This window comes from Danio rerio, chromosome 21 (genome assembly GCF_052040795.2).
Source record: "Danio rerio strain M-AB ecotype USA chromosome 21, GRCz13ab, whole genome shotgun sequence".
Taxonomy (NCBI): Eukaryota; Metazoa; Chordata; class Actinopteri; order Cypriniformes; family Danionidae; genus Danio; species Danio rerio.
In genome coordinates, this window is record NC_141041.1 from 43714477 (window position 1) to 43735179 (window position 20703).

At 37.8% G+C, this 20703-nt stretch overlaps 3 long non-coding RNA genes across 6 annotated transcripts in view; 2 read left to right on the top strand and 1 right to left on the bottom strand.

The window, feature by feature from the left end:
• The window catches only part of LOC147838945 (uncharacterized), a 1276407-nt gene that overhangs the window by 819823 nt on the left and 435881 nt on the right, over window positions 1-20703 (bottom strand). The window lies entirely within an intron of this gene.
• Window positions 2962-9795, top strand: LOC137488842 (uncharacterized). 4 transcript variants are annotated; one of them, XR_015520599.1, is made up of 5 exons: window positions 2962-3921; window positions 5348-5416; window positions 6501-7440; window positions 7527-8338; window positions 9148-9795. It is a non-coding gene; the product is annotated as an uncharacterized LOC137488842 (long non-coding RNA). The 4 variants fall into 4 exon arrangements; XR_015520596.1 differs by lacking the exon at window positions 9148-9795 and having other exon boundaries at window positions 7527-8501; XR_015520597.1 differs by lacking the exon at window positions 9148-9795 and having other exon boundaries at window positions 7375-7440; window positions 7527-8194.
• On the top strand, window positions 16805-20432 carry LOC108180813 (uncharacterized). Its single transcript, XR_015520601.1, has 3 exons — window positions 16805-16918; window positions 20099-20188; window positions 20274-20432. It is a non-coding gene; the product is annotated as an uncharacterized LOC108180813 (long non-coding RNA).

A 20703-nucleotide genomic window follows, 5' to 3' on the forward strand; every position in this document is an offset into this window, starting at 1 on the left:
GAATGAATAACATCTCTGAAGGAATTGAACCAATAACAGTAGAAAACTTGCTGGGTTATAGAGATTTTGTAATGACAAAGGACTTCATTGTAAGAAAAGTTTACCATCTTTATTATATAACTGACTGAACAAATAATTTTGCTGTCAAACCAATTAAAAAAAGAGATTTGCGTTTGTATGAACTGTCTATTATTCCAAAATAACAACAATGTAGGGAGAAATCATGCTTATAGATGAATAGCCATGATGAGCACTTGTTTGTAGAAGGCAGATAGCTTAACTGGAGTTTTGTCTATATTATAATTACTCATCAAAATAAAACTAAGACCACCAGTCTTTGATAAAACATGATAATCTTGAAGTGCATACAGCATACGAACGTACTCCCGCATATAACTTGAAACGACATTCAACCCCTCTAATAATGTCATCCATGATTTTCTCTGTCCTTCGTCTTTCGGGAGATCGTGGTCATTAAAGTAAGAATGTCGTTTTTGAGTTGGAGCAGCCGGGAACGCAGCAATCACAGCGATGAGATGACCCTGCCATTCTTTCTTGCTCCGTCATGTTGAAACCGGATGTTGTTGGACGCTGTTTCGCTTATTGGAACCAGGAAGTGTGAAAAAGGTCTATGGCACATCCATTCACGTTAGTCTTCTGAAGTAATTTCCAACTTATTCCTGTTGCCAAATATCCTCCCAAAATTACAGCAATCTTTTTTTTTTTTTTTTCAAGTTTGTGGTTGTTCAGGTGATTGCTGTTATGCGAGTTGCATTTAAATGGAGGTCATTCATCAGCTCAGACAGGGCAGACTTTATCTGGTTAATTTCATACAGATAAAAAAAACCTAAAAACTTTTGTTTTCAAGTGTTCAATTAATATTTGAAGCCAGTGGTGTAGCGCAAAATGCGGAGGCCCCCCTGCAGGGATCACTGACGGGGGCCCCAGATGAAGGTGTTCATAATCTCCGTAATGAACGACTCGTTCACTAGCTGACAATAATACAAGTTTCTGGCAGCGCAGCATCTCGTTGTCATATTTCTTTTGCATTGTTTGCTGATTTTATTCAACAAAACTAGCATAAGCCGAGTGTTTAGTGCGAGTTGGAGCTGCTTTGCCTTATGATGAATGCAATAAGTGACTGTATTATCATCAATAACGTTACCTGATTAGCACAAATTTTAGAACAAACAAAAACATAAAAAACGTAATCTTGCCTATGAAATGTTCTGCCTTTGTGCTTTGTTTTTTTTGTTTGCTCGTTACTACACTCGTAGACAGCGCTAAAGTCCCGCATCTTCACGTAATAATACTGTCTTGACTAGTGCGGTTGAATGACATTTGTCCTGGGAGCACTGTACCAATGTGGCGACGCTATAGACGCATGCTCAGGGTCCTTATGCGATATCTAGTGTATATATCTATGTCACAAATTGAGGAGTGGGGAAATGAGGCGGGGTGGAGCGACAACGCGGGGAATCCTTCACAAACTGAGGAGCGACCACAAACCGAAAGCGGCGAGAGCGTCAAAGTAGCCAGAAGTCATTCATTTTTTAACGAGAACCGGGGGCGAGAAACAGCGGCGGGTCTTCATTGGCTATGACGCGGTTCGGCGGCAAGCAATCAGAATGAAGTAGTCCACCTTGAGAGGAGTTCAGAGAACACAGTTCTGTGAACTTTGGTTCCGACCACAGTTGTTCCCAAGAGTTTGATTATTGCGGTTCCTGGATTTTCAATCATTGAAAATCGCGACGACGTGGGGCCCCCTAATCACGCGGGGCCCCCCCGCGGTGCGTGCCCTGCGGGCCCGTCCGCTACGCCACTGTTTGAAGCTTTATGAAGATACATTTATGATGTCTGTGAGGCAATTATTTATAGAGATTACAGTGCATTTGTGGAGCCCAAAGCGTTCAATTAAGCTTTGTAAAAACATGTCTGGGCCCTTTCCCAGAGAATAATCAGTCTGGCAGTGGTGCCCAACCCTGTTCCTGGAGATCTACCTTCCTGCAGAAATGAGGTGCAACCTTGATCAAACACACCTGTCTTTATTGCACCTTCAGATCCTACTTAGATGTGCTTGATCAAGGTTGGAGCTGAGTTCTGCAGGAAGTTGGGAAACACCCATACGCTCACAAACATTCACACACATACACTACGAACAATTTAGCTTACCCAATCTACCTATAGCGCATTTTTTTAACTGTGGGGGAAACCGGAGCACCCGGAGGAAACCAACACGTACACAGGCAGAACATGCAAACTCCACACAAAATGCCAACTGACTGCTACCCACTGTGCCGCTGATGTCATATTTGCAAAAAATACCATCATTCGATTATCACTAGTTCATTTACATCCACATTCATAGAGTGCAAGATCTGTTTGACTTTATTTCTTCTGTCAGACATCTGCAAAAATCCTTACATTTATTGAGAATTAATCTTAGTAATATTATTAATGGTTTTATTAAAAAGCTGTAATTTACAGAAGTTATCATTGTGGTGTACAGTGTTTTCTTTAGAGTCTTTGACTCTTGATTTCTTGTGTTAGTTGCGCTAACTGCTTGTTATAGCATGAGCCACATTGCACACCCTGGAAAATATTCCCCTCTGGGAATAAACATCTTGTGTTCATATTTTCATTCTCCCTTGTGACAACCGGTAGGGAATCCGGGCATTGTTTGAATGAATATGCGTACACAAGATGTTAAAGTATAATGATAATTATCAGAGGGTGTTTAATGAAAGGTCAAATAAAGGTTAGTGAATACCATGCAGGCGTGCAGACAAATCCAGGAAGTGCTGTGCTGGTGCTCAGTGTAGAGAGGTGAGTGTTCCTTCCAGGGTGTGCAATGTGTTTGCCGGTCATCACACGGTATCTGTGTGAAGCAACAAACAAGCATGAGTCTTTCTCACAGTGGAGTCCAAGTTCAGCTAGCTCTTCTTCTGCTGCTGCTTAAGTAGAGCAGCCTTGAGTGGGTTCAGGTACTGATGACCAGCAGGTGTATGGTGCTCCAAGGCGACGCTGACCTGGCATTGGGTAGGGCGTCACAGTATACAGTTAGGGTCAGAATTAATAGCCCTCCTGTTAAATTTGAAATCTTTCATATTTTCCCATCATTTTTGTTAATCGGAGAGAAGATTTTTCAGCTCATTTCTAAACATAACTCATTTCTAATAAGTGATTTCTTTTATCTTTGCCATGATGGCAGTACAGAATATTTTATTTAAGATACGAGAGGTTAACAGGTTAGGGTAGTTAGGCAAATCATTGTATAACAGTGGTTTGTTCTGTAGACAATCAAACTAAAATATTGCTTAAGGGAGCTAATAATATTGACCTTAAAATGTTTTTATTTTTTTTTATTTTTTTTTATTAAAAACTGCTTTTATACTAGCCAGAAAAAAATATATATATATATATATAGAAAATACTGTAAAAATTCCCTAGCTCTGTTAAACATTATGTGGGAAATATTTGAAAAAAAAATAAATAAAAAAATCACAGGTGGGCTAATCATTCTGATTTCAACCGTAATTTTAACTTTAGTAATATTGACATACCGAAATCATTACAACAGATGCTATTGAGTGTCTTGTTGAAGCTTGTATAAACTTCATGCCAATAAATTACAATTGGGAGGAGTCCTGTGTGCTCACCCATCATTTAGAAAGAAGGAATCTTGTCAGTCTTTTCTGGACAGTCAGACAGGAAACATCTCTAATCAGTCTTCTTTTGATTTACTTTATTTTCCTCTTCTATTATTTTATTAATCCATATTTATTTCTCTATTTGGATTATTTACACACTGTATTAATAATGGCATCATTCCAATATACTGCTGATAACCACAATGAGGATTACGCATCAAGAAAAGCCAAGATCTACAAGGTTAACTGAAGAAAAGGGAAAATATTAAAGGTTTGTCACTGATCTTTTACTCTTTTACAAATGACTCCACACTCTCCAAAATAAAGGTACGCGAGCTGTCACTGGGGTGGTACCTTTTTTAAAAAGGTACAAATTTGTACTTAAAAGGTCCATATTAAGACCTCAAGGGTACATATTAGTACCTAGAAAGTACAAAAGTGTTCCTCTTAAAATTTTTTGGTACTAATATAAACTTTCAAGGTACCAATATGAACCCTTTAGGTACAAACGCATACCTTTTGAAAAGGTACCACCCCATTGACAGCTTGCGTACCTTTATTTCTGAGAGTGCACTGAGGAACATCAAGACAGTTTCAGTTCTGTCAGAGCTATTTAGATTGACATTAATTCATTTAGCAGATGTTTTTTATCTAAACCGGCTAACAAAAATGTAACAAAACAGTTTGTTAAGTTGATAAAATGCACAAAAGCATGTGCGTCAGGCTAAATGGGCGCTCAGCCAAACACAAAGTGCCAAGAGTTCACAAAGGCTGCAACACCAAAGCTCTAAAAATATACGCTTATAAACTTAATTATAACTTTATTAACGTCATCAGAAGCAAGTGTGCTTGAAACGTCACACGCATTGTGGCAGCTTTTTAAGTTAATAAATGTATGTTTTTGGCTATGGTGTTGCCACTTTTATGCATTTCAGCAGGGTTTGTTAAGTTGCTGTCAGGTACTGTTTGTAGATTGTTGTCCTAGAGACCAGTAGAAGTACAATTTGACTATCCGTTGGCACTGAAACATACAGATTTGATGAGCTTTAACAACAAAGAATTGTACGATTCAAATCTTTAAAATGGATCTGAACTAGGAACTCGCATTTCCGGCATCACATATCATAAGCCCGGACATGAGGTCATGATGACTCCAAGAATCACGAGATCAACTTTTACCGCCTTTGCACACATTCAAAGAACAAAAGAAACAGGGACTGAGGCTTTAAGAAAATCGGGCTTTAATTTGATTTAAATAATTCAGACTTACCAAGGATTGGTATTAAGCTAGGACTAGAGTTACAAACCTCGACGTTTTAATTCCAAACACATCTTAACCGTTCAACAATTGTTTTATTTGGGTCTTCGACAAGTCCGTCACTGAGACAATGGTATGTGATTACTTATTAGATTAACTAAAGAAAACCACAATAATTGCCTGCAGTGATGTTTATAGCTAACAGAATCAACTTACCTTTAGAAATTTCTACCACAAAATGACTCTCAATAACAGCACTAAGCAAATGTGCAGCAGCATGCGTGAACAAATAGTTTACATTTAGCATGTTCTGACCTTAGCCTTTTTACCAATATCCTATTATTTTTATTTTTTACCAATATCCGAAAAAGCGAATTATTTTTATTTAAGTTACAGTTAGTAAGAAAACATCTTTAAATGACTCTTGGGTGTGTTGCAGACCGAGAGAGAAGAAAGCGGTGGAGATATGCATTCTGAAGCCAGTGTTGATCACGGAAAGACATCTGGGGTCCGTTCTTCGTACCTCGCTTAAATGATCTAAGATGATTTGTCAGATCCTGGATCTTTTAATCTTGATAACTGATCTCTCGCTAATTTGGTTCTTCAAACAAGTTCGCGAATCAGATTAGAATGTCTGGATGAACTGATCTGAGATCGCTGCGTTTGTTGTTAAGGACAGATCTATCGATCCTCGAAATCATGATCAGCAATGCAACGATTGGCTGACGGCACAGCAGCGTAATGACATCATCTGATTAATATTCAATTATCCATGTGAGCAAAATTACATCAAATTAGCAGTAAACGGCTTGTTAAATATGACACGCAGTAACTTCACATTTGTTGTGAGCTGCAGGCTTTACACTTTCATGTGTCAAGACAAGAGTATTCATCATGTATTTCAATGCAAATCAATGTATTTATTTCTTAATTTAGAAAAGATTTTCTTTATTATAGTAGCCGTTTTTTAAATCGGTGTAAAGAATAACTGGTTGTTTCCAAAAGCATTTTGATATTGGTAAAGGCGTCTGCAACTTTTGTGAAGCATCACTGGCATATTAACTGTCAAAACATGTTTATGACTGCATAAATGTATTATTGCTTTTAAAAAAAGTCACATATAGTGCATTTCTATTATACACAATTTGTACTAAAGCGATCTAAAAAGTTCATATCAATAAGTTTTCTCTTTGCACCACCAGGTGGCAGTCTTTGTATTTCATTTCGAGGGTGCAGATTGCATACGTTTTATTAATATGTATAACTTTATTTATTTTATTTATTACTATAACTTTTATATATATAGTTAAAAAATATTTACTATTTTCCCAAGTGTATATAACTACTACTGTAAGAAAATATCAGAACTCGGTACATACTTTCTGTATTATCTTTGCTTGAACTGAGCCGATCTAATCCTGTTTATATGATTTGAACCTGCTCCCTATCAGGTTTGACCTAGCAGATCTGTTGCCATGACAACAACTCTCGGATCAGCTTTGAAGAACGAAACGATCCTGGATCGTGTCAAATCGTCAATATCCAAATCCAGCTAACTGAGTAATCCACGTACGAAGAACGGACCCCTGGAGTAAGTAAATAATACATATTGTCAGAGATAGGCCTTTACAAATGTAATATTGCATGAACAGTCTGCTTGTGTGTTTACTATTGTTAGTCCGATTAAAGACTAAAAGAGAGCCCTGGCGTATTTACTCAAGCTTTGTAAATCAGATATACAGTACACTCTCATAAACCAAGGTACATAGTTTTACACTGAGGTGTTCTCATTTCAAAGGCTACGTTTCTAAACTTAATAACACATTCGTGATTAAACTGTATGATAATACACCTTTTGATTTTGTTTTAAACTATGAATATGTACCTACAGTAAGTACTAACCTATACTAAAATATACCTTTGGGCTACCAATATGAACCCTTTCAAAAGTGGTCAAATGTGTACTTCTTTAGGAGGTACTGCCCCAGTGAAAGATTCATTTTATTTTAGCTTAATTCCTTTATTCATCAGGGGTCGCCACAGCAGAATGAACCGCCAACCTATCCAGCATATGTTTTACACAGCGGATGCCCTTCCAGCTGCAACTCATCACTTGGAAGCACCCATACGATTTCATTTACACACATACATTGCGGCCAATTTAGTTTTTATTCAATTCACCTATAGCGCATGTCTTTGGACTGTGGGGGAGCACCCAAAGGAAACCCACACCACACAGGGAGAACATACAAACTCCACACCGAAACGCCAACTGACCCAGACGGGACTCGAATAAGTAACCTTCTTGCTGTGACTGCTTACCACTGAGCCACAATGTCGTCCCCAATGACAGCTTGTGTACCTTTTAGATTATATTCAGTGGAAAAAGGCAGAGTACAAGAACTTATTAGACCTATTACAAGAGCCTATTGAGCATTACAAATGAATTTGTACCTTTCTTTTGAGGTTTCTGTCCAGTATGTGAACAACAAAGAAGAGTTTTCAGAAGGCACTTCTGAATCTACTGTACAGGTAAAAAGAGGAAGTCTTGGATCATACAGGTATTTTCTTTACTCAAATTGAATTCGGATTCATTACTAATTATTATGCATTTCCAGCTTTCAGTGCAGTGCGTGGAGAACCCGAGAGGCCTTCATGGGCAAATTGCATACGATGAAATTTTTTATCCCATCAATCTCCAACCTCAGGCTGAGCCAGATACTGAAGATGAAGGCATTATAATCAGCATAGAAGAAGACGAAGGAGAGTAGTTTTATAAAACTGCAAAGTGTGCAATGGATTACAGCTGAATCTCTTTGTTTACATGTGTAAATGAAATGAAGGATATATTTTATAAAGGGAATGATGATGAAGGATGAGACTGATTCTGCCGACTGAATTTGGTTAAAGATTTTTAATGGAGTGGAATCAAGAATGTTCACCAGCACTTTTATGGATGGGAGTGAAATGGAAAAAAAATGCTCAGTGTTGAAAGATCTGCAGCCATAATGCCAATTCAGGCTAATAACAATGTGTTCTGCTGAGTTTAGCTCCAACTTGCTTCAACCCACCTGCCAGGAGGAAATTTCTAGTATATTTAGTAAGAGCTGTGCACATACTCATATTACACCCTAAAAGTATGTACTGTTTTTGTGAAGGAAAAGTTTATACTTTTGAGTGTGCAACGGAAGAGTATGCAAGCTTTGGGACAAAATCCTCTTTAAAAGATCGTTGTGTTGCTTAGTTATGCCCCTGTCAATCTTCCACAAACATCCACATTTCTGTTGTATTTAATTTCCTACCTTATCGGAGAAGCAGCAGCAGGTTAATCTCCCATTCACAAGTCTTTTATGCACGTTTGTAGCTCTAATCGAATTCACGTCCAACGCGCAATGTATTGTGGGCAATATCAGCTGTTAGAGTATGGACGGTTCGACACTTAAATTCTTTACTGGAAATAGCAAACCATCTGGGAACCTCTGGCATGCTCTTTTTAACATACTATGGTTTAGGGCATACTAATTCTATTTTTAAATACTATTTAGGACGGATAGTATGGGGATTGGAACGCAGCACTAAATTAGCTGGTTCAGGTGTGTTGTTGGAGCTAAACTCTCCAGGACACTAGCCCTCCAGGATCCAGTTTGGACACCCCTTGCTCTAATCCATAGGTCTGATACACAGCTGATGCAACTAATCAAGGTGTTCAAGATTCTTTTTGAACACCTCAGTTATTTGGATCAGCAGTGTTTTCCCTCCAGGAATTGAGTTTGAGACCTATGCTCTAAACATTTCAAACTTTAGGAGTTTAAAAGACAGTATTTTCTAGATTTGTGATATTTTTGAAATAATATTAAAATAACCAAACTAGGTTGCATGGTAGCTCAGTGGTTAGCACTGTCGCCTCACAGCAAGAAAGTCACTGGTTTGAGATCCTGCCAGTTTGCATTTCTGTGTGGAGGGTCCATGTTCTCCCCGTGTTCGTGTGGGTTTCCTTCGTGTGCTACGGTTTCCCCAACAGTCCAAAGACATGCTCTTTAGGTCAATTGAATAAACTAAATTGGCCATATTGTATGAGTGTGTGTGTGTGTGTGTGTGTGTTTGTGTTTGTGTGTGTTTGTGTGTGTGTGTTTGTGTGTGTGTGTGTGTGCGTGAGTGAGAATGAGTGTGTATGGGTGTTTCCCATTACTGGGTTGCGGCTGGCAGGGCATCTGCTGCATAAATCATAAGCTGGAATAGTTGGTGGTTCATTCCACTGTGGCGACCTCTGAAATAGAGACTAAGCTGAAGGAAAATGAATGAATAACCAAATTATTAATTTATAAAAAGGTCAACACAGCAAAATTTTGGCTAAACCTGACAGCTAAAAGCAACAAGAGCACAGCAAATTATGGTCTGTGACCCACACTTAGGAAATTGTTCTTTATTGGCATTGATTGTTCTACAATGAAAATTGAACATTTGTATAAACAAAAGGTTGTTAAATATGACAAAATGGTGTAATGTTTTACAATAATAAAACAAATTCTCTTTTCAGAACAACCAAAAAGTTTGATACATCCATGTGAAATGGACGTTTTTAATCCTTAGTTTTAAGAGTGTAAACCAGGGGTGCTTAATCCTGTTCCTGGAGATCTACCTTCCTGCAGATTTCAGTTGCAACCCTGATCAAACATACCTGCCTGTAATTATCAAGTGCTGCTCCAGGTCCTAATTAGAACTGAATTCTGTAGGAAGGTAGATCTACAGGAAGATTGTTGAGCACCCCTGGTGTAAACAAACACTATATTTTGTTTGCTATATTAAAAAAAAGTTGTTGTTGTTGTTGTTGTTGTTGTTGTTTTTCTGAGCACTTTTTACAAAGTAAAATAAACAAATTTTCTTTTATTTGGTGTCAAATGATTTTTCCAGTAAATCAGGTTGTTTAATGAATATACTGTATGGTTAAATTACACTTTTGAAATACACTTATTTAAAGGGATACTTCACCCACAGATTATTTTTAGATATTATTTTATAATATTAAATAATATTATACAATATTATATTTACTGGATACAAATGAGTGGTTCCAAATCTTTATGAGTTTCTTTACTCTGTTGAACACTAAAGAAAAAGGCTAAAAACTGGTGACCATTGAAGGAAAATTAAATACTATGGAAGAAGATGGTTACAAGTCTTCAGCTTTCTTCAAAAAACATCTTCTTTTCTGTTTAACAGAAGAGAGAAATTCATAAAAGTTTGAAACAAATGGTTCAATAACTGTCCTTTTTGGGTAAAAATTACATTTAAGCAAATATTGTGCAAATGTTATCTCTGTATGTCCCATTTGGCCATTATTGGATGTCCCATTACAACTTGGTGCTCTAGACATACAGTATAAAATAAAAATCAGCAGATTATCAAAAAACAACAATTTCACTGTACAAATAATCTAGACCAGGGGTTCCCAAACTCGGTTACTGAGGGCCGGTGTTCTGCAATGTTTAGTTTCAACCCCAATTAGACCCACCTGGACTAGCTAATCAAGCTCTAACCAGGCTTTCTAGAAACATCTGTGCAGGTGTGGTGTGGCAAGTTAGAGCTAAAATCTGCAGAACACCGACCCTCCAGGACCAAGTTTGGACACCCCTGATCTAGACAGTGCAAAAAATATCACCATTAGCTTCTATTAACATATATTTAAAATTATAATTTGATAATATTAATTTATTTTGCACCCTCTTGTACACCTATTAGGATTTGTTTCTTATAAAGTTTTGTAACCACTTGGCGGTAAGTAAATTTAGAGTAAATTTTTATTTTTGGGTGAACTATCCCTTAGAAGTGATTGTTCTAGACAAGTTGGTGGTGCTAGACAAGCTGGTCTGAGTATTTCAGAAACTGCTGATCTATTACACACTACTATCTTACAAATAATAGTTTGAAAAAACGCTGTCAGAAATACCCAACTTTGTTGATGCCAGAGGTCAGAAAATGAACAGACTGATTGAATGAACAGTGACTCAAATAATCTCTTTGTTAAAACTGAGATCAGCAGAAGAGCATCTTTGAACACACAAAACCTCTTATCTTGAATACAGCAGCAAGGGGAAAAGCACACCAGTCAGTGACACCTCTGACAAATAAAAAATAAAGCATCAATGTTGTACAATAGACAATTGGGGAAAGGTTCTTTAGCCTGACGAATCTCCATTTCTGCAGCTACATTTAGATGGTAAGAGCAAATTTTGGAGTAAACATTATAAAAGCATGAATCAATTCTGTCTGAACCATATATCACCTAAATAGGAGCAATGATTTTTTTAACTTTACCATACTTTTTATGCAAGTACTGACTGTAAATAAACCTAATATTAGGAGTAAGAAAGGCATTATAACCACTATGAAGTCTCCACCTTCTGATAACAGACAGGATAAATGTGAGATGCTTATGCATGAGTTCATATAATCAGTTCAGTTCCTCTCATATGCGAGTAATAAAGTCAAACTGATTTAAATTTTACAGCACTTTTAATGGTTTGTCTGTTCGGATATTAAATCTCACAACCGTCTTTTTTGGAATTGGAGTTAATGCTGCCCAATTTGGCTGCTTGTATCCTGGGGAGGACGAGGTCACTTTAGTGGTCCAGGAATCCCACCTTACCGGCTCCTTGTTGAGGGCACCTACCTGTGGATTCTGACCCTGAGACGGTGTCACATTTCAGGATTGAAACAGGAACAAAAACGGGAGTAGAAATCAAGTGCAGTTTAATATAGTATTGTGCAGAGAAAGTGACAATAATACAAAAATCAAAAGTGCAAAGTAACAAACAAAACAAACAAACAAACCAGGAACTCAAACATATACAACTCAAACTACACTTTAACAAGAATAACAGGATACAGACTGGAATCAGGAACAAACATACCAATAAAGACGACAATGACCAACAGGATAAATGACTGAATATATAGTCCAGGTAATCAACAGAGAACGGAGACAGCTGTGGTTGTAAATCAGTGTAGATGACAGACCGGGTGTGTGCGCGAAAGAATGTATGGAAATGTAGTTCTTAAGCCACTGTAGTTCGCTGGGGGTTGCTGGCGAACTGCAGTGGCATTAGGTGGACAAACACAGTCATGACAGACGGTCCATCAGGAGAAGAGAGGTAGTGCTGCCCAGCATGCCAAGGTGGAACATTTGCACAATCAGACCGGACTTTGCAATTCTCAAGTTCATGGGTGTGTATTTCACGGTAGTCAAATCTGCGACCACCCCTGTCTTTTGCAAGGAGATTACTGTCCTCCTGGCAAAGGATGCAATTAAACCGGTCTCTCCAGCCAAGATGAAGAGAAGGTTTTACAGCCAGTACTTCATTGTGCCCAAAAACATCCTCAGAGGTGTGAGGTGATTAAATCCATTCCGCCCTCCTCTCATGTCCTCAGGATCTATCTGTAGTCCTAGCAGGTCTGCAGAGAAATCTGTTAGAGTCACTCTACTCAGTATCTAAAAGGATTCTGTCCATGTAGACAGCTCTGCTGGTCGCTTTGGCATCTATCAAGAGGGTTTGGGATCTGGAGGCATTTTTAGTCAGCAAACGGTGCCTGGAGTTTGGGACGGCTGACTCTCATCTTATCCTGAGTTCTCAGCCTGGCTATGTGCCCAGGGTTTCTACCATACTCTTTCGGGACCAGTTAGTAAGGCCTGCAAGTGCTTCCTGTGGAGGAGGTAGATCCAGCCCTTTTACTGATGTGTATTGTGCATGCTTTGTGCTTTTATGCAGATTGCACTTAGAGTATAAGATCCTCTGAGCAGCTCTTTGTCTGTTATGGTATTCGGCAGAAGGGAAGGGCCGTATCCAAACAGCGGTTGACCCACTGGATAGTGGATGCCATCGCCCTCACTTATCAGAGCTGGGCAAGCCATGTCCCCTGGAAGTGAAAGTACACTCAACAAGAAGTGCTGCCTCCTCTTGGGCATTAGCATGCAGCACCTCTCTAGCAGATGTCTGTAGAGTTGTGGGCTGACGACACCTAACATATTCATAAGATTTTCCATTCTTAGAGTAGAGCCAGTTTCCTTCCGGTAGCTGAGTAGCTCCAGCCAGCCAGAAGCTCCATGTTGAAAAATGATTGTTGCACCATTCACCCTAACCTGAAGATGTGTGTGCTTATTTTTGCTCTCCTAGTTAGCTCCCCATCAGGCAAACCCTAGAGAGTTCCTCCAAGGTCCCCAACACCTGACTTAGCGGAGGAGCTGAAAGCTTTGCCCATTATATTGCTGATATGCCTGCTTGGTCAGTCTGCTTTGTACGGATTGATGCCAGGTATGTGTGGTCCACACTGGCGATCCCATATGCATCATTCAGCCATGGTGAAGTCTCTTTTCTCAGGCAGACCTATGTCTTCCCTACCTGCTAACCATTTTATCATATGTAGTGCTCCCCTGCATAGGGCTAACCCATATGCTCATATTGTCACCAAGTGACACCAAGTCTCCCCATTTGGGTAGCAGGTGGCCTTCGCAGCATCCTTCACCTTTGGGACTTTGGTATGTTTTCCCAACATACTGTTGAATCTCTAAAATCCCTAGTCTGCAGTTATCTAGGTAAAAGACTCATTCAATCCCCTAAATTTTTGTCTAAATATTCCCATATTCTGGTAATTAAAAGGCAATGAACCCCATTTTCCATTTCCTCTGGAGTTTTATGTAATTTCAGGTGTTTCATTCTTAATTGGTTGATATTAATGGCAGCTTGCAACTTTCACTTTCATTCAGGATCATTTTATGCATGCCCCCCGTGACAAAGGAGAACTGCTGGAAGAGTGTAGTTTTAATGGAATTTTTGATACCACATGCTGTATGAGAGAAAAAAAAAACTTGTTATTTTTTGGTAACTTAGATGCACTCGGTAGGTGCAGAGAATAGTGTCAGACAGTGTGTGTATAGACTATCCCGTCACAAAATGTGGTGAAAATCCTACATGAAGATAATAGTTTGATTAAAGTGTTTACATGCTTACATTCCGAGAGCCGCATTTACAGCGGCTCTTTCAGGGCATAATATTGTAGTGATAGTAATGTACTGTCAACTTAGTAACTAAATCCTTTTCAGTCTCCACTTTGGAATTCACACAATGGTCTTATCTCTGTGACGGTTGCTTCAAAATTTCTTTTCAAACCAGAAGAAGGAATTTGCTGGAAATTATGCAAAAACAACCAATTTTCACGTGGTAGCAAAATATATGTGTCCTAATAATGTTTTTAGCAACATGGCACACATATATGACTGTCAACATCTCAAAAAGTTTTCGTGTTTTGTGATCCTTAAGGGTTTGTGTAGAGCTTTGCTTGGCAATCTGCTCACCAAACATGTGATGGGTCTATCTGCTGTGGTGCTTTCCATATATATTTCCATACACCCCAACGTGTCAAGGGCACAACGTTAAAGTTCCTGATCTGAAGGGGAACATCATGGTTATGACCGCAAGCCACCTTTTCTAAAGGAGGGAATGGAGACATGTCTCCTTGCCACAGCACCTGCATCTCCAGCTGATAGCTGAATGTTTTGCTTCTTTAGGGATTAAAACCTGGCTTCATTCTGGTGCTGCCTATATACTCAGCTGATTATAATTAGCCACTCCTGTTAGGAGCTGCGCTTTGCCAATTCATAGGCATTCATTGGTCTGTTTTCTTACTCTTCAGAGTGATTAGTCATCTGGTGATTCCCCAATTTCTCTGACTGCTCTTTTTTCTATCCACATAATTGTCTTTGAATAAAATTATTGTTAATTTGTGGGTTTGTAAAGTTTTTTTTCTTTCTTTTTTTTACAGTTAAAAGAGCTTGTTAAAAACTGTAAAATATGCATCTCCACATTTATTTGTTTTAAGTGTATATACATGTCATGCATCTTTCACCGTGGTCTACTTCTGTAGTAATTTCTCTGTATTGTTGTGGTTTTGTTGAGGAAATCAGACTACACAGCAACACAGCCAGTCAGAACAGGCTGCTCAGCACAATGCTTTAATTACTTCTCTAATTTACTTCCTTTGTTCCTCAATAACAGTGAATACCCTGATCTAAATCAACCAGATGTTTACAATCTTCTATGGAAAGATGTTTTGTGACAACATGCCACCTCCTGAAACCACATAACCTGTTTTTACACACTGCAAGAAAAGTATAAAAGTCCTTATTGGGGCAGTATCCTTACACTTTTGTACAGGGTCAATAATGATGTCCTAATATCTTATGAAGATAAATATTAGTACCTAAACTGAAAATATACCTTTTGAAATGTGCAAGTACTAAAATGTATCTGGTATAAGGTTTTGAGATATAAACCTTAGGTACAAATATTTACCTTTTGAAAAGATACATCAATTACTCACTACTATGTGACTAACACCTTTAAATGTCTCTCATGTAAGATCATACCTCAAATATAATGTTTAACTGCCAAAAATGCTAGTTAAGTAAACTAATTGTACTCTAAAGCTAGCTGTCATGAGGAACTAGATAGCATGTTAAGTTTTTATGGTAACTTCTCAGTCATTCAATTATGGCAACATGGCTTGTTTCGTTGGTTTTAAATGTGGTTAATTCATCCTGTTTAGAAGCATGCCAGTTTCATTTCAAAAACGAACACTGCCTTCTTATTACATGGACTAATCGCTTGGTTTTAGTTGCTGCATTCACATTTGAAATGGTTATCTTCAGTCAAAACCTCATGAAAGAATCTACAGAAGAGCAACTTGGGGATGGAAGAGTGAATGAGTTCAAGAAGACAAGACATAAAAGCAAGTACAAAATTGTTGGATTGTAACCGAAAGTGACAAAACTGGCGCCAGATACTCTATGTTTGTTTAAATTAAATTTTTTTGCTCGATCAGAATTAGTATTGTAAATTAATATAGTTTTATTTTGCAATCTCTGTGGGCATGTAATAATTGAGTTGTTACAATTTTGTTACAATGTTGTTACAATGGATGTTTGTGGCTTCTATTGATTCTCCACATAGTTAATCATATAAACATTGATTATGTAGGTAAATCACACATCAGTTGTTTAAAAGTGTGTTAAGGAAAATATTTTTATTTGATACAACATTTGTTTTTACAGTTTTTTACTTACATTGAATTGTGAGTCTTTGGAGGACTTTCTTTAGACGGCGCTCTTTCTTGTTTCGTTTCGTTGCTGTTGTTATGGTACGTATGTAAATTCGCTTGTGGATTTTCCCCATTTTGTTCTATTTTTGTTAATATTATTAAAACAGATCATTTTTATGTTGAGTAATTGCTGAGCATCATGTTGTACAGTTGGAATAATGACAGCAGTCTGCTTTCTTTCAGTGTTTATATGATTCCGTTGTAAAAGTGTTAGCTTTGAGGCTAATGTAAATTGATGTTGTCGTGGTGTTGTTTTTAGAAGGTATACTAGAAATATCTTTGATTTACTGTCATTTACATTATTATTACTTTACAGCACATGCTGAATGGATACGATGTGTGATTTATGTGCAACGTGGTGTTATGGTCAAAGTTCTGGTCTGAAGGTCGAGGGTTAGAAACCCACAGGGACCGATTACTTATGATACATACGATACATGTATTAGGATTTTAAATTTTTCTTTTACAAGAACAGTCTGGGTTTCACAGATTGAATCATTCAAGTACATATATGTGAGAACAGCAGATGCAGTACCAAATATGATTTTTGTACAGCTTAAGATGTAATGGTTAAAGTTACCGACTTCAAACTGAAAGTTGGAAACCCACAAGGCCAAATTCATAAGCGATTGTCATTGCATGCAATGATAAAAATAATAATTTACTGAACCCCTAACAGTCTGTTTTTTTAGGACAAGATCAAATTTTCAGTATGAATACATACATCACTTCTTTTACTATATTATGATGATCAAAATATATTTAAGACACATTTTTTTACATCCTGCTGATCACATTTCTTTGTTTTTTTTAGGGTTCAAGCCTTTGTTTCTTCTTCAAACCAGTGGGTCAGATTAAGGTATTTGTCTTTGTTAAGTAAAAATGTTCATTTATGAAATGTTCAACCAGCAAAATTAACATATTTAACTTATAACTAACATATCATTAACATATTTAATATACAGCAATTTAATATCTGGGAAAAAGTCTCAAAATTATATCACTATTATTAATTTATTTTTTAAAACAACATTGAAGTTGCAGCACAGTGGGGCAGTGGGTAGCGCTGTCACCTAACAGCAAGAAGATCGCTGGTTCAAGCCTCGGCTGGGTCAGTTGGCATTTCTTTGAGGAGTTTGCATGTACTCCTGCGTTTTTGTGAGTTTCCTCCTGGTGTTCCGGCTTCCTCCACAATAGGTGAATAGAGTAGAGTAGGAGTGTATGGGTGTTTCCCACTAATGGGTTGTAGCTGGAAAGGCATCTGGTGCGTAAAACATATGCTGGATAAGTTGGCGGTTCAGTCTGCTGTGGCAACTCCAGATTTATAGAGGGACTTAACCGAAAATAAAATGAATGAATGAATAAACTTTGAAGTGAAGTATTTAGTTTTTTCAAGGGTTCAAATCAAAATTAAAACTATTTCATCTTTTACTCACCCTTTTGTCATTCCAAAGACAATACTTATTTCAGTCTTCAGTCTTTTTAAAGGATCATGAACCCTACAAACAAAATTTGTAAAAGATCTGAAACTTTTACAGATTTATATGTGTTAAACATCAACGAAGGCAATGTTAGCATCTGTTAGCTTTAATTGTAGGGAACAACTAATTAATATTTACATTTTCACCACTAATTTCGTCTTCTGAGTTTAAAATCAGTAACACTCTACAATAAAATAATGTTAGTTACTGTATTTATTAACAAAAGAATGCATTAGTTCAACTGGACGAGCTAAATTGGCAGTAGTGTATGAGTGTTTGTGTGAATGTGAGAGTGTATGGGTGTTTCCAAGTACTGGGTTGCAGATGGAAGGGCATCCACTAAATAAAACATATCCCAAAGTAGTTGGTGGTTCATTTCGCTGAGGGGACTCCTCATAATCAGGGACTAGACTGAAGGAAAATCAATAAATAAATGATTGAACATCTTTATTTGTGTTCTGCTGCTGGAATCAGCTGGAATCAGCTTCCAGAAATGATCACATGTGCTCCAACATTAGGCACATTCAAATCAAGACTGAAAACACATCTGTTTAGCTGTGCCTTTACTGAATGAGCACTGTGCTGCGTCCGACAGATTGCACTATCATGTTTTTCTCTTCTTCTTCATTCTTTTATATCACATTTTACCTGTTTTTATGTTTTGTTTTGACGCATTTTTATTATTTGTTTTTATTTTTATTTTACTTGTTTCTTTTATTATTGTTTATGTAAAGCACTTTGAATTGCCACTGTGTATGAAATGTGCTATATAAATAAACGTGCCTTGCCTTCTGAAGACCAAAGAAGGTCTCAGAGGTTTGGAAAGACACAAGGGTGAATACTTGATAACAGAACTGTTATTTTGGGGTGAAACAAAAACTAATTAAGTCTATCTATAAAGTAACAGTTTTTTAAAGCAACATTTTACATGTCTCTTTAATTAAATGAATTTTTATATTACATTAGTCATTCATTCATTCATCTTCTGCTGCTTTTCCGAGGCCGGGTCGCAGGGGCAGCAGTCTTAGGAGAGAATCCCAGACTTCCCTATCCCCAGACACTTCCTCCAGCTCCTCCGGGGGGATCCCGAGGCGTTCCCAGGCCAGCTGAGAGACATAGTCCCTCCAGCGTGTCCTGGGTCTTCCCCGAGGCCGCCTCCCGGTGGGACATGCCTGGAACACCTCCCTAGGTAGGCGTCCAGGAGGCATCCGAAACAGATGCCCGAGCCACCTCAGCTGACTTCTCTCGATGTGGAGGAGCAGCGACTCTACTCCGAGCTCCTCCCGGGTGTCAGAGCTCCTCACCCTATCCATAAGAGTGCGCTCTGGCACCCTTCGAAGGAAACTCATTTCGGCTGCTTGTATCCGAGATCTTGTCCTTTCGGTCATGATCCAAAGCTCATGACCATAGGTGAGAGTGGTAACGTAGATTGACCGGTAAATCGAGAGCTTTGCCTTTCGGCTCAGCTCCTTCTTCACCACAACGGACCGGTGGATCGACCGCATTACTGCTGCTGCCGATGTTTACTACATTAGTAAAAAAAAAAATTATTAAAAAAAAATATATATATATATATATATAGAATGTTTTTTCTTTTTTAAATATTTCCTAAATTATGTTTAATAGAGCAACGAAATGTTCACAGTATGTCTGATAATATTTTTTTTTCTGGAGAATGTCTTATTTGTTTTATTTCGGCTAGAATACAAGCAGTTATTAATTTTTTAACACCATTTTAAGGACAAAATTATTAGCCCCTTTGAGCAAATTTTTTTCTGATAGTCTACAGAACTAACCATTGTTATACAATAACTTGCCCAATTACCATAACCTGCCTATTAACCTAATTAACCTAGTTAATCCTTTAAATGTCTTTTTAAGGTGTATAAAAGTGTCTTAAAAATATCTAGTCAAAAATGATTTTTTGTCATCATGGCAAGATAAAATAAATCTATTGTTTAGAGTTATTAAAGCTATTATGTTTAGAAATGTGTTTAGAAATGTGCTGAAAAAATCTTCTCTCTGTTGAACAGAAATTGGGGAAAAAATAAACAGGGTAATAATTCTGATTGCAACCGTATATATATATATATATATATATATATATATATATATATATATATATATATATATATATATATATATATATATATTTATATTTATTCATTTTCTTTTCGGCTTAATCCCTTTATTAATTTGGGGTCGTCACAGCGGAATGAACCACCAATTTATCCAGCATGTGTTTTACGCAGCGAATGCCCTTCCAGCTGCAACCCATCTCTGAGAAACATCCATAGACAATCATTTAAAGTCATACACTTTAGCCTACCCAATTCACCTGTACCGCATGTCTTTGGACTGTGAGGGAAACTGGAGCACCCAGAGGAAACCCATGCAAACTTGGGGAGAACATGCAAACTCCACACAGAAATGCCAAACTACCCAGCCGAGTCTCGAACCAGCAATCTTCTTGCTGTGAGGCGACAGCACTACCTATTGCTTCACCGTGTCACCTATATATCAGTATATGACATTAACTAATTTGTTTGTATGTTTAGACCCCTGTACAATGTTCTGAAAATCCTGAAGGAACAGGTGGAGTCATAGTATGTGATGGGGAGATGTTCGCCATGAACCAACACAACCTGGTAGGTTAACACACTGGTTTAACCTCCTCATTTCAATGATTATCAGTGACTTAAATTAGTAAACGGCTTGTTTTGTCTATTGCAGGGGGCTGTTCCCTGGAAGGCTGGTGCAAACTCAAATGCTGCCTTAAGCGAAACACTGTCATAATTCCCCAACATCTCATGCACCCCTAAACATGATCATTGAATGACTAAAAGATGAGTGTTTTGATTAATTAATAAACTGCTTCAAATAAAAGTATACACATGCATGTTTCTTTCTTTTATCCGTTTTGCAGCACAACCGTAAATTATCATATTCATTTGTTTATATGGCAAAATATGTCTTTTTCACCAAAGAAGGTCCATAATGACTCCAAAGGCAGAAACTGGTGGCCTGGAGTGTGGACTCTGGGGGTTTTACGATGTGGTCACATGTTGATTGGTCAGTTTGAATGTCTCAGTATTTGAGCTTTGGTCACATGATCAAGAAAGAAACAAAATAGTTGGTAAAGGTTGCTCTGTCTCTTTTCCTG